Genomic DNA, 16,016 nt, shown 5'->3' with positions numbered 1-16,016 from the left:
CTCGGGGGTGAAAAATGTTTTGGTTAAAATAGCCACGGAAGAAGCTAGAGAACCTAATTTTAAGCAAAAACTGCCCTATAATTATTTTCTGAAAACTCAATACTTTTTGAGTTATTCGTGGTTGAAAATTGGACATTTTCATTGAAAAATGACACCTTTTCGGACGGATTTTTGCGAATACCTGAAAAACTATGCATCTAACTAAAAAACTATATAAAATATTTCTGTAGCTCATAAAAAAGCAAAGAGATTCGTTTCTTCATAAATCTTCTAGTTAAATTACAAAGAGGGAAATGGTAGGTAAGAAGAGTTTGTTTTTTGCTGCATGCTCAAATCGGTGTTTTCAACTTGAAATAACAGAGAAACTGTCAATTTTAGGTGTATAGTGATACTAATAACTTTTGTAGTGTTTGAAAATACCTTTGAAATGAGCAATACTCAACGGCCGATCCAGCAACCTTGTAAGGAGGGGGCAATGAAATAAAAATGTTCTTCTCACTATCGTACGCAGGATTTATTTTCGGGGTGGGCCGTTATTTTCTTCTTTTTCATGAACCATGTCCTTTCAGAACGTTGATTACCATTATAGCTATCTTAATTTTATTCACTGCCATCCTAAAGCAACCATAAAGTTCTTCTTCGTTCTGGACTGCGTTTGCCTGTTATTTTCACTTACATAATATTTTGTAGCAACTTATACTTAGGACCTCTCATTAAATGTCCGAAATACTCCAGCTTTTCTTTTCTTGATGCTTTTTATAATATCAGTAGTCTTGCTGAGACGTTCTAGTATTGTGGAGTTTCGAATTTTCTTCACCCAAGAAACTCTTAAAATTCTTCTATAGCACCACACCTCGAAAGCCTGAAGGCGAATTAGATCGATTTTATTCACAGTCCAAGACTAGACACCATACAGTAAGACCGAGAACACGAAGGAGCGAAACAGAGGGATCTTAATGCGAATTTTAGGTCACGGTTACGTAATACTTTGGGCATCCTTCTAAAAGCAGCTCTTATTCGGGGGTTTTATTAAATCGTAATTATTATCTCTTTCTCAAAAAAAAGTGTCATACGAAGTTTGATAGATTCAGAAATGAAGCTATAAGAAAAGATCTGGAACAAGAACCGATAATGATGAAGATCGAAAACAAACAATTGAGCTGGTTTGGCCACATACAACGAATGTAGCAAAAGAGACTAACAAAGAAGGTACATGAAGCCAAAATGAGAAAAAAAAGAAAAAAGGGAAGGCCGAGGAAGACATGGATGGACTAGATCAGGATATATGTGAAAGGGGACACATGAGTATAAGAGATATGAAGAACCTGGCCACCAATAGCGCTTGGAAGAAATGGATAAGAGACGGAACCCGACATCCAACGCCCTGAAGGGTACTATGGATTATGAGAAATAAAGAAAGACAAAAAGTGTCAGTAGACACCAGGCGAGGTCTCAAGGAGGGGGCAATTGACTCCATTGACCCCCCCTTGGATCCGCGCCTGGCAATACTAAATGTCGATTACATTCAAACTAAACGAGATATTCTGCAAAAAATTGATGACTAATGTATTTTAAGAAGAAATGAGAAATATATTTAACCCCTCATCCATCAGAATTTAAATTCATGGTTTTCCTTCTACAATACTTTTCATTATAGTGTTATTTCTATGTTCAAAAAGTTGGACTGGATTAAAATAAATGGTTTTTGAAAATAATAAAATCAAATTATAGAGCACGTTTTTAAATTTTCTTAAAAATTTTCCTTTTCCTCCATGTAACTCGAAAAAAGTAAGAGATACGAAAAAAACATACCACACAAAATGTAGGGCTTTTTCAGATAAAATTTTTTCTTTTTATTTTTCATTACTGTATCTCTTATCATTTTCAAGTTACATGGAGGCAAAGGAAACCATTCATTTTAAAACCGTTTAACTTTTTGAACATAGAAATAACACTATAATAAAAGGTATTGTGAAAGGAAAACAAAGCATTTATATTTTGGTGGATGGGGGTTAAAATTACTTCTCTTTTTTTCTTAAAATACATTAGTTATCAATTTTTTTGCAGCATATCTCGCTTAGTCTTAATGTAATGGACCTTTAATATAGCTCATTTTAAAGCTCTTTTCAAGCACTACAAAAGGTATTAGTAGCATTATCCACCTAAAATCGACTGTTTCTCTGTTATTTCAAGCTGAACACACCAATTTGAGAATGTATCAAAAAACAAACTATTTTCACCTACCATATCTCTTTTTGTATTATAACCAGGCGCGGTTCCAAGGGTGGGTCAATGGGGTCAATTGCCCCCTCCTTGAGACTTCGCCTGGTGTCGCCTTTTTTAAGAAAGAGATAATTACGATTGAAAATAAATGGTGGGTTTTGTGTCCTGTTGATAACTGAATAACGGAATGAAACATAAAACAGAATTCCTTCTCCAAAGTACGTGTTCTCGGTCTTACTGTACGGTGTCGAGTCTTGGACTGTGAATAAAATCGATCTACTTACCTAAATCGCCTTGAGGCTTTCGAAATGTGGTTCTATAGAAGAATTTTAAAAGTATCTTGGGTGAAGAAGATTCGAAGCTCCACAATACTAGAACGTCTCAGCAATACTACTGAGATTATGGAAGGCATCAAGAAGAAAAAAGTGGAGTATTTTGGACATGTAATGAGAAGTTTCAAATAAGTATATGTTGCTACAAAATATTATGCAAGTGAAAATAGAAGGCAAACGCAGTCCAGGACGAAAAAGCACTTCGTGGTTTATTTAGGGTGGCAGTGAATAAAATTAAGATAGCTATGATAGTAACCAACGTTCTGAAAGGACATGGTACATGAAGAAAAATAAAGTAACAGCCCATACCGAAAAAGAATCCTGCGTACGCGAGTAACGAGAAAATTTTTATTTCATTGCCCCCTCCTTGCAAGGTTGCTGGATCCGCCGTTGATTATAACTAGAAGATTTATGAAGGCTGAAATGTTTAATATTATTTTTTTAGTTAGATGCATAGTTTTTAAGGTATTCGCAAAAAACCGTTCGAAAAGGTATTATGTTTCAAAGAAAATAGCCAATTTTCAATCACGAGTATCTCAAAAAGTATTGCGTTTTCAAAAAAAAAAAAAATTATCGAACCGTTTTTGCTTAGAATAAGGTTTTTTAGCTAATTCCGTGGTAATTTTGACCAAAAAATTTTCCACCCCTATGAAGGGGTTGGAACCACCCCCAAGATAAATGCACACATCGGCATTGGGTAGACAATTAGGACAAAATTTCATTAAAATCCATGCAGTAGGATAGAATTCGGAGGTAATATCCTATTCTTGCTCCCACTGACTAGCGTAAAGGAGACAGATGGATATTAAATATGGACAAATTCGATTTTGATTGGTTTGAGGAAGAATGTCTCCCGCAATCAGTTTATGATGATATCGTTTATAAGAGAACCAAAGATAATTTAGGAAATATTGCTTTCAGGACAATGGCGATCATCACGTACCATTTTACTCTGTCTGCAGCGGTTCTGAAAAGTTCTATTCTTGTTCTACAAAATTTTGAGACACAACAACGGGTATCGTAGGTAACGTGATTTTTCTCCAGCGAATGGAATCACTGCGATCGAGGACGCAAACCGCTATCGATATAGGCTCCTTCTCACATTGCAGCTTACCTATAGTTCTTTTCATTGAAATGCGTGCGAAATTTTTTTGATCACCTGGCAGGTCGAAAATCTCTCCAAAATGACCTGCCTTTTTAGGCGAGCGGGAGATACCCCTAAAATGACCAGGTACTGACCACAGAGAGGTGAATGGCTAATTTTATTCATACTTTATATTTTTGAAGGTGCTGAAAACGAAAATGAGGTTTATTTTGAATTTTATGTGGGAGAACATTGTCAAAATCGCAATTTTAACCTAAAAATAAAAAAAAGAAAACACGTTTTTTTGCGTTTACCTCGCTACAACTCTGTTCCCTTTTAATATTTTTTTTCTGAAATTTTTACTGTATATATTTGTCACCTTTCTTGAGATAATGGTTTTACTTCAAGCTTTCAGTCTTATTCTAATAAAAGTTATGAATTTTTTAAAGTAAAAGGTGCAGATTTCTGAATTGCAAAGTTTAATCGCAAGAGTTGAGCGACGAAGTTTAAAATTTAGCTTTTTAATCACGTGTATGCTAAAGTATAGAGTACAAAGAAGTTTTTTGGAAAGTTTTAGATCAAAACGTTTATTTTTGAAAGTGGTTTACTCAAACGAAAAGTGGTTTATTTTGAATTTTATGTAGGGAACATTGTCAAAACTTGTGAGCACAGTTAAACTAGTAACCTTTGTTTTACCCCATTTGTTTAAAACCTTCTTTCCGTGACCCAGTCTAGTTTGTGTATTAATTTAATGTCTTGATGGGTCCCTAGACGAGAAGCGAGTAACCATGTTATTCCTTACTGATAATCAAATAGGTATTGTGATAATTACTTTCTTTTCTTTGCTTTAGGAAGAACTTAAAAAAGTTGTGACTGGCTGAATGGCAAAAGCCTGTGCCAAACAAAACATTGTCAAAATCGCAATTATAACCTAAAAATGAGAAAAAGAAAGTGAAGTCACGAATTTTTACGTTTAACTCACTACAACTCTGTTCCATTTAATATTTTTTTCTAAAATTTCTATAGCATATATTTCTCACCTTTGTGAATACTATGAAAGTATCTGTAGTCTTTCAGTCTTTTTTTTTATAAAAGTTATTAATTTAAAAAAATAAAAAGTGCAGATTCGTGAATTGCATAGTTAAATCGCAAAAATTAAGTGACAAAATTTAAAATTTTTCTATTTGATTTCCTTTATGTTAAACCACAGTGTTTAAAGAAATTTTGTGGGGAGTTTTATGTCTAGATGTGTTATAGAAAAAATATGGTGCAACTTCTAATTTTAAGAAAAACGTGGTTTAACTTTTTTTATTTTTAAAGCAAAATTACGATTTTGAAAATGTTCTCCCACCTAAAATTCAAAATAAACTTGATTTTCATTTTCAGCACCATCAAAAACATAAAGTAAGACCAAAATTAGCCATTCACCACCAATGATCAGTATCTCGAAAAACTAGCGTTATTTTGGGGATTTATAACGTAGATGTTAAACGTTGCACCATTTGTTTTCTATAAAACATTTTGATCCAAAACTTTCCAGAAAACTTCCTTGTACTCACGTTTTATTTCTGAATTTAATTTAAAATATATATTTCAAATTTTGTCAGTCAAATTTTGCTATTAAACTTTGCAATTCACGAATCTGCACCTTGTACTTTAAAAGATTCATAAAAGATTCACTTTTACTAGAATAAGACTAAAAGCTTGAAGCAGAAACCATTGTCTTCAAAAATGTGAGTGATATATAGTGTACAAAGTTTAGAAAAAAAGATTAAAACGGACCAGAGTTGTAGCGAGCTAAACGCAAAAAACGTGATTTCATTCTTTTTTAATTTTAGGGTACAATTGCATATTTGACAATATTCCCCCACCTAAAATTTAAGATAAATTTCATTTTCGTTTTTGTCACGGTTAAAAACATAATCTAAGACCAAAATTAGCTATTCACCACCCATGGTCAGTATCTCGAAAAATAAACGTTGTATTGGGGATTTCTAATGTCGACATTAAAAGTTGCACTATTTTTTTATAAAAAATTTTGATCTAAAACTTAACAGAAAACTTCTTTGTACTCTCTACTTTAACATAAACGTGATTAGGAAGCTAAATTTTAAACTTCGTCACACAACTTTTGCGATTAAACTTTGCAATGCACAAATCCGCACCTTTTCCTTTGAATAATAATTTATAACCTTTATAAAGATAAGAATAAAAGCTTGAAACAGGCACTGTTGTCTTCAGAAATGTTAGAGCTATATACTGTAAAAATTTCAGAAAAAAATATTGAAATGGAACAGAGTTGTAGCGTTGTAAACGCAAAAAAACGTGATGTCATTTTTTTTTTAATTTTTAGGTTAAAATTACGATTTTGACAATGTTCCCCCACATAAAATTCAAAATAAACTTCATTTTCGTTTTCAGCACCCTCGAAAATATAAAGCATGAATAAAATTAGCCATTCACCCCTCCGTGGTCAGTATCTCGAAAACTAAGCGCTTTTTTGAGGGTATCCCGCTCGTGTATTTTTAAAATATGTATTTTTAGTAGTAAAAAATACCCTGTCAAAATAGCATTTTACCTTAACCATGTCTGGAAAAAGTTTACAAGCTCTCGGACCATTGTGTTTAAACGATTCTATTCGTTTCCTTATGAAATAGTTTTGTGAAAGGCTGAGAATTAAATGCTAAACTAACTTTGATTAATTTTGAGCCGGACGCTCATTCGGGGTTAGTTTTAGCTACTGCCTCACTAGGTATTTACCCTTCATATCGAGTTGGCGTAAATCCTAATTATATTGATAAAATTAGAGGCCCTTAGGCAAAATTGAGGCCGCTCACGTGAAAAGGGTCACATTGTATTAATTTGCTTATATAATTATTAAAAGTTTTGAACGAGATTCCAACGATGCTTAAGTGCTTTAGGGGCAGTATAAACTGCTTTTATTAAATTCGTTTGATCGTGATGTATAATATTTTGCTGAACTTCATTAAAATTACTGGTACAAAAACGTTTTAGAATAGAGCACTAACTAAAATGGTTTTGGAAAATATTGGAAATCAAATACTGGACCTACTTAATTGTGTATTTCCAACATATTTATAAAAACTTGATAATGAAGTAATCAACTTGTGGTATAAAGTGGTATATTAAATTTTATTAAAACATGTTTTCTACGACCGTTTAATAACATGCTCATTATTCGCTATTTTTTTCATAGATAATAGCACCCATTACTGTACCCGTGAGTAATAATTTATTGCTCACGGACTGAAGGTAATCACGGGTCATTACTCACGGGCTGAAGTTAGATTCAAGTGACGCATGCCACTTTTAATATTAATCGTATATAAACTGCAAATAAAATTACTTAAAGTTGTTTATTTAACAACTCCTTTTTTTATGTTAATTAGAAATTATAACTAATATTGTATTTATTTTTCAAGTTATATTATGTTAAATATATTATAACATATTACGTATAGTTATATTATTATATTATATGTATATAGTTAAATGTAAAATGTAAAAAATATACATTATAACTGTTGAAATACGTCCACCGACAACAATCATTTCCTATTTATTAGATTAATTGACAGTAGGTACAAATTTAAGCTTAGATATAATTTTTTGGAAACAAATAGAACTTATATTAACTATTTCTAGTTTTATTTTTACAATAAATTATAATTTGGTAATAGTAAGCAACCAAATATTCAGCCACGTACACTTCGCGTCAAAAAAACTGGTACACTTCGCGTCAAAAAAAACTGGTACAACTCTTATAACCGAAAATCGTGTTTTTCAAGTTGTGTAAGTTGATCTTGTCACAAGTGTCATTCTAATTTCTAGGACAACGTTGCCAGTTCAAGGAAAATATGATATCAAACTAGGTAAAAACGGGGCTGTGCGACAGACCACATTTTTTAATATACTAAAAACTACAACAATTGTAATTTTCCGTCATCTCAATTAAGTATCCATACATTGATTCGTGTTTTATTATAATTTATGAAAATATTTCAATTCAAAAATATTGATAGATAATAAATATTGACATGATTTTAAATTATTATGTTTAACGTCAAATCGAGAGGTGTGATTGGTTTCTCGTAAATTATAGGACAAAACTGCATTAAGTTGTGTAGAATAAATAAAACACACTGGAAAAATTAAAAATTTAATTTGAAATTAATACAAAATGAATAACTTTTACAGTGAACAAGTGTGGAATTTAAATATAATATGTATTACAATTCGAAATATACATTTTAAACGTTATTTTTTTGTATTTAGATTTAGTGCAATTCCGTTATCTCTGATGGCAACAACGACGTGATTCACGAACAATAATTGTCAGTCTGAACACAGGTTTACATTGGGAAAAAAAGTGTACCAGTTTTGTATGACGCGAAGTGTACTAGGGTTGAATAGCATTTAGGTATCCTTGTAAATTATTATAATTTAAATCTCGAGTAGTTGATAATTAAATTTTTTACTAATTAAAATAAAAAAGGTCGTAGAAAAAGTATAGTATTCTACTCGCATGTAATGGCTATTACTCACTCTGATGAATTACGACACTCGTCTACGGCTCGTGTCGCAAACTTCATCATCGTGAGTAATAGCCATCATTACATGCTCGTTGAATAATAGACTATATTCAAACATTTATTAAAATTATCCAAATGGACTAATGATTATCACAGAAGGTTTTCGGTCATGTCTGACCATCCTCAGTGCATGACATGACTGTAAACGTTTCGTGATGCCCATTAATTCATTGGATAGGTAATTTTAATACCTTTTTTAGTAAAATTTGTACCAGTTACAATGGAAGTTTTTTTTTATTTATCCGCATCAACCACTCGGGTTATTAGCGGTAGATTTATAATACAAAATAGAGAAAAAGATATATTTTTAAAAGATGTGAATGACAAAAATATGGTAATTATTTACAGTTTACAAAAAAAAAGAATCATATAAATTAGTCCAGGAACCGAAGCTTTTCACCTCGCAATTTTTACAGAATGAATCGATTTGCTTGAAAATTCGAGAATAAGTAGTGGATAGTCGAAGGATCAAAATCTATATTATGATGCAGAAAGGCGCTTTTACCATGGGGGTGATTGCCACCCCATCTCGGGGGTGGAAATTTTTTATATATTTTGACCGCAAAAGTTGATGAAAATCATTCATTCTAAGCAAAAACTGTTCTATACATTTTTTTGATAAAATTAATAGTTTTAGATTTATTCGCTATCGAAAGTGTTAGTTTTATATTGAAAAAATCAATGTTTTTCGATATACTCGTTTCCGATTCACTCGATGTTTACCGTAGAAAAAATTTTCAAACCAATTTCTTGGGAATTAAATAATCTACAATTTTTTATTGAAATATTTTTTCGTATCTCTGATGCTAATCTTTCGATTCTGAAGTTAATGGCATTTTTACAAAACTACAAAAATTAGTTATTCGCTTTTGACTCCAGTTTTTTTAAAAACTAATCATTCTAAGCTAGTCAAACTTTTAGAATCTATTAATAATACATAAATAAACAAGAATAAATAAGGCCAATGACTAAAAACACCGCTAACTTACATTATCATGCTTCCAATTGGTTTCCCCTTTTTTGTTTTTCAAAAAAATATATTGATTTTTTAACCGTAACTTTTTTATTTTTTACTTTAGAAAGTTTGGTAAAAAAATTCTAGGCTTTTACAAGATCTATAAGCCTATTAATATGAAATCTTTTTAAAATCCGCAGTCGCAAAAAGAGGTGACTTTGAAACGGTTCGTAAAGGTGGTTTTTGCATGATATTACAAGTTTTAATTGTCAATAGCTCACTCAATTTTTGCTGTAGAAAAATTTATTGCAAACCAGATTCTTGAGAACTAAATAAGCTACAATTTCATATTTAAACATTTTTTCGTATCTCTCATGCCAATCTTACTATTCTGAAGAAAATAGCTCACTCAATTTTTGCTGTAGAAAAAATTTTTTGCAAACCAGATTCTTGGGAACTAAATAAGCTACAATTTCATATTTAAACATTTTTTCGTATCTCTCATGCGAATCTTGTTATTCTGAAGAAAATGCCATTTTTCATTTTTCCAAACTAAAAAAATTCGTTATTCGCTTTTAACTCCATTTTTTTTTAAACTAATCATTCTAAGCCGGTCAACCTTCGAGAACCTATTATTATGTATTAATAGTACATAAATAAAAAAGGCCAAATAAGGTCAATGACTAATTTTAATTAGGGTGGTGATTAGGGGGTTGCTTCCGAACACTTTTTCGCTGAAAAAAAAATAGGGACTGATATTATTTTCATTATAAGTCACTTAATTTTTGAGCTAGAGACTTTTTTATTTCTGGAGATAGATATTTTTAAATACTTTAAATTAGTTAGAACAAGTTGTCCTCGAAAAATGCATAGTTTTCCCGTCTTTTGACTTTGAAACTACAATATTTAGCATTTGACGAAGAAGAGCCAACATATAATAAAGTTTAGATCGATTACTATTGGTCTTAAAGAAAATTAAAAAAAAACAGTTGTGTTTATTTTTTCAAACGTTACATTTTTGTTAAGTAAAGTTGTTTTGATAAAACGAAAATTTTGGAGTTATTAACAGAAAACTTATTAAAAACATTGATTTTTTCGATATAAAACTAATACTTTCGATAGCGAATAAATCTAAAACTATCAATTTTATCAAAAAAATGTATTGAACGTTTTTTGCTTAGAATGAACATTTTTACCAACTTTTGCGATTAAAATAGAATAAAAAATTTCCACCCCCAGATGGGGTGGCAACCACCCCCATGGTAAAAGGCGGCTTTTGGCATGATATAGATTTTGATCTTTGGACTATTCACTACTTATTCTCAAATTTTCAAGCAAATCGATCCATTCTGTACAATGGCGAGGTTTTGTCCTATTTCATTACTTGGACTGGACTATACAGTCTACAATGATTTATAATAGACACAACTTCGTTGCATTTTGTAACCAGTGCTTTTTTCAAGCTGTTTTGTATCTTGAATATTGCCTTCGCTGAAGTGTACTCTGCACATTCTATTATTATAATAATATGGTTAACTGTGAGAGGTGTTTGGAATCTTTGGCACTGTGGTGGTGGATCTTTGGAGATTATGTAGCAGTGGGTAAGTCGTGTGTGTCTAAGCCGGAGTCTTTATTGAATAGGGCTACAGTCGCTTTCTTCCTCCTCAGTAATAGAAGAGTTGTCTATTCCATTTATCATTTTTAAGATCCTTGAAATGTTGTATTTAAGGCGTCGGCCGTTTGCGTTTGCGTGTACCATTTGCAATTCAGCGCTAAGTCCTTCTAGGTCATTTGTATAATCCTTAGCTACGTTTTCAATCAATTTTGAGGCTATAGCATTCGTAATTTATTCACAAATTTCTGTGTATTTTAGTGGTAAGGAGTAGTAGCTGACAATAAAAAGGCTTCTATAGGTTTCATTGAGGTTTCGATGTTCAATACTTTTTTTATTCTTTTAGGTGCAGGTTTCTTTGGAGCAGGAAGTATTATTTTTTGATTTTCTGACTCTATTATTTCAGGAGATGTTGAAATTTGTCTTTTGACAGAAGTATGTGCTACTATGTTGGTAGTATTAGGTAGTGATTCGGATAGGTTTTGTGAGTTGGTGGAGGTATTTGTTTGTTGGTGAGCTGGTTGTAGAGGTAGAAGGAGTACTGGATTGATGAGCAGTTGAAGTCTCTAATGTAATGGATTTTTGATTTATTGGATAATTTCTTTTCCAAAAATATTAGCACTCATAGATTGAGATACCTGGTCAAGATTTTGTATATTAATTGATTCAGTAGTGCGGTTTTCGTCTTTATGTCCTGTGGTATTACATTTAGAGCAATTTAGACCATCTAAGGAAAAATAAATTCTGTAAGGGGCATTGTCGTGAGATATTAAAAGTGAATTTGGGATCAGATGTTTAATTGTTGGAGCAACAAATACTTGCCGCCTTATTTTAGACACTGCAGTAAGCTCCAATTTTTTAAGATCTTCTTCGATTATAGTATTTGGAGTACTGGTACAGACATTTGATATCACTAGTCGACTCGCAGGAGTAATTAATCTTCTGATCTCGATGTTGTTTCCTTGTATTGAAACGGATTTGTGCTTGTGTATTAAGCTTTCTAAGATTGTGGTGTTACTAAGATAGATGCATACTCGGTTGTTTGAGATTTTGGACGCGAATATGATATTTTTTGGTTGTACTAAATTTCCTATTGCTGTTATATATTCATTTATTTTTGTGTCTGGTACAGATGACAAAACAACTGCTTGTTCTCTGGATGGGAAGTTAAAGTTGGTTACAGCATTGGAGTAGGTTAATGTTGAAGATGTGGAAGAAGTGGTTGGTATTGATAATGGTTTGGTGATTGCTGTATGAGTTAAATTGCTATCCATTTTTAATTTTTGTTTTCTTCATTGATGGAATTGTCTAGAGCCGCTTCTGACTTAAGGTAATTAAGCTGGTTTGTCGGTGTTTTTATTTTAAATAAAAATGGATTTTCTGTTTGGTTAGTTTTCAACAATATCCTTTAAATATGGTTTGATATGGCCGAAATGAAAATTGTACTTACAATTTTTTCTCTACTGTACATAGTAATCAATTTAACTTCACTCTTATTATAAAATTGTTTTTTAATTTTGCGTGTAAACTAACAAAAACACCGTGAGGTCCAGGGCCGGGGTTACAATGTAAGTTTATTACTTCATTATTAAGGTTTTGTAAATATGACATATAGCCAGAGATGTCCCTTTTAAATTCTAACAGATTTATAGTTACCTTATTTTAATTTGTCGTATCCTTTTTCTTCTTCATGTACCATGTCCTTTCAGAACGTAGGTTACCATCATAGATATCCTAATTTTATTCACTGCCACCCTAAATAGCATGCTTGTATCAACACCATACCAATCTCGCAAGTTATTCAACCAAGAGGTTCTTCTTCGTCCTGAACCGCGTTTGCCTGCTATTTTTCTTTGCATAATATTTTGTAGCAACCTATATTTGGGACCTTTCATTACATGTCCGAAGTACTCTCCGGTTACTTGTCGTATCCGGATATCATATTTTTAGGATTTCTGTCTAGCAGCAATTGAAGAAATCATAAAGGAATAATATATCATCTCATATATCATATATAAATCATAAATCATAAAGGAATAAAATAAAATAAATAAAAATAATTTAATTGGAATACCTAATAATTGAAAAGAAAGTACCTTTGAGTATGACCAGATTGGATCGAAGGTGTACTCATGCAAGTGGAAGCTACCTTGTATACTGTTGAAACATCGGGGGGTGTAGGAACCAGTACAGTACAGTAGGGATAGCCGGATAGTAGGAGTGTCTAAGGATTATGTAGAGGCCAAACTGAACTAGTATTGTGGTTGCTCTAAATAAACTAGTAGACCGTAGCAAGGTTGCAAGGTTGGTACCGGGACACAAGGGTTCAAAAATTGAATGATCTTATTTTTTTTTCACAAATACTTTATTATAAAATTTAGCCCACCTTTTAAATGTTCATAATGAATCATTTCTAATAATACTTCGAAGCGATTAAATGCAAAAAATAGGAGCACACTATAACATTATTCTTTTCCCCAGGATCACTATTCACTAAGGGCCGGTTGTTCGAACGCTAATCAAAAATGATCATTATCAAATATTTAATTACTGTCACAACTGTCAATGTCAACTTTGATTAGGTTGCTGAAAACATAATTATTGATTACAATTATGAAATTAGTAAATCAATTATGTTAATACATAATTATTATTATGTTAATTGATAAACTAATCTCATAATTATAATCAATTATGTTTTCAGCAACCCAACCAAAGTTGACATTGACAGTTGTGACAGTAATTAAATTATTTGATAGTGATCATTGTTGATTAGCGTTCGAACAATCCACCCTGAGGGCCGGTTGTTCGAACGCTAATCAACAATGATCACTATCAAATATTTAATTACTTTCACCAAAACTGTCAATGTCAACTTTTATTGGGTTGCTGAAAACATAATTGATTAAAATTATGAGATTAGTTAATCAATTAAAATAACAATTATTAACATAATTGATTAAGTAATTTCATATTATGTTTTCAACAACCCAAACAAAGTTGACATTGACAGTTGGTGACAGTAATTAAATATTTGATAATGATCATTGTTGATTAGCTTTCGAACAACCGGCCCTTAGTATACTATAATAAACTATCTATATCTAATTATACAGTCAACATTTGGGATTTTGCTGCAAATTTTTATCTCATTCATTCAAAAATTCATGGCATACAAGGACCATGAATGAATATATATTTATACTTCATACTTAAACATGTAGAAAATGCCATACTTCACAATTTTTTTCTATATATGTATAATTAGATGTTAAATTTTGCTAGAAATTAAATAATGCTGAGTTAACTAATTAATTTGCTGAATAAAAATGGTATACATTTTTATTTAAAATAAACCCTTTTTACTCCCTTCTAACCCCATCAAGCCATCCCCGGAACTTTTCAGCTATTTAGTTTATTTTTATTTTTTGTATTATACCTCCACCTATTACTTTCCATCATAAAATTTTAGATAACATTTTTTTCACCTTTTTTTTTGCTAATTTGCCTGCTATATAATTTTTTTTGTTTTTAATGTACAACTAAGCTACATATTATATTCGTAAAAAACCTAATATTTCGTTATATTTCAGAAAGAAAATGTTCTCCGTTGTTGTTAATGGGTAAGTTGTTTATTATAGTTATTAAGGTACCAAGGGTATTATAAGGATAATAACACTTGAGGTCAATGTTGTATACACCGAAGGCCTTTGGCCCAAGGAATATAAGTTTACCGAAAGTGTTATTATCTATAATACTCGTGGTGCTTTCAATGTTTAATGTCCGACTAAATTATTCTTTATATGCAAAAAATTTGAATGAATTTTAAATTAATTAGTTTTCAAATAAGTACATTTACCAGAAAAAGTCCTAACGTAATTGTGGTAACCATAGTTTTATTTAGGTTGTTATTTGTCAACTTCACAGCATTTAACTAGTTATTTAAATTTAAAGCCCTAGGGCATTATATCATACTTAACTGCTCTAAACATTGCTTGCGTGAGCAAAAAACGTACTTCACGAACTGTTTCATAAATAACTATTGTGACATTTGAACTAACAAACATATCCTGCAAAAAGACAACCTTATATTTTTACATATTCGTAGGTAGAAGAGATTCATTTCATTCCAATAACGATTCAAGTCGTCTTGAAATGTATGACGTTACTAAGGAAATTGGAAGTTCTAGTTTAAGAAACTGGTAATTCCCAAACCAGGAAACGCCTTCCGCCATTAGTGATTGAAATATTCAGTCTATAATAGTGTGACCTCTTCGAACAGCACTAGTTACTTAAATCCATTTTATTTTACTGTCGCGTGGTTGAAAATTTACTTGAATGGGATTACTTAACTAGAATTAGAATTTATGGAGAGGTTCTACTCCTGAATTTAATGCTATGAAGCTATTTTCGTGCGACATTTCTATTATCCAATTTATGCATTTACACAATATAGAATTTGGTTCGAAATCCTTAGTAATTATCGACCATGCAAGTATGTTATATAAGGCTACGAAATATAGTTCAGAGAAATAAGGAAAAAAATATCCTGTTGGTGAAACATCCCCCTCCAGGCCGAAACCAAATTTTTTGAGTAGTATGGACATCTATATTAATAATCCATATGTTTCCTGCAGCCGATTTTGATGATATACATAGTTATAAACAAATGAAGATAAAAACGGTAAATTTTCGCTTTTTTCGTCTATAACCAAAAAGTTAAGTATTTTAAACAAATTTGAGAGTGAAAAACTCATAAATCGTATAAAATACTTTAATATGGCGTTCACTGAATATGTCTATCCTTATTGGTTGCTTAGAAAATTGCAAAATAAATCATAAATTTTGAGTTTTTATAAATATTCATAACTTATGTAAAAATGAACTTAAAACGTTTTTATTACACGGAATGCTAAGACTTTCTGGTGCCTTAATCATACCCTAAATTTCAAAGCAATTGGTCTAACAGTTTAAAAGTATTTAATTTGTTTTTTTCCAAATTAATTTTTTTTGCAACGCTATAAGTCAGAAAATGATGAAGTTACACTAATACTTTGGATAGTGTATGAAAGAAGAAAATTTATACTATAAATTTAATAAAAAAAATGACAAAAAATAATTTTACAAAAACAAGTGAATTAAAAAAAGGGGAGCTAACTTCGTCCCTAATTATCCTAGGACAATTGTTTTTCTTTCT

General features: G+C 31.3%; 1 protein-coding gene across 1 annotated transcript in view; it reads left to right on the top strand.

The window, feature by feature from the left end:
- LOC114340380 (uncharacterized) overlaps positions 1 to 16,016 on the top strand; it is a 1,055,195-nt gene that overhangs the window by 251,196 nt on the left and 787,983 nt on the right. Inside the window, exon 4 of the mRNA XM_028291124.2 lies at positions 14,413 to 14,442. The gene's annotated coding sequence lies outside the window, so the exon portion shown is untranslated. The remainder of the gene's footprint in view (positions 1 to 14,412; positions 14,443 to 16,016) is intronic.

Source organism: Diabrotica virgifera, chromosome 3 (assembly GCF_917563875.1).
Source record: "Diabrotica virgifera virgifera chromosome 3, PGI_DIABVI_V3a".
NCBI lineage: Eukaryota > Metazoa > Arthropoda > Insecta > Coleoptera > Chrysomelidae > Diabrotica > Diabrotica virgifera.
The sequence above is the reverse complement of the archived record's forward strand: the minus strand, read 5'-3'. Positions and strand labels throughout refer to the sequence as shown.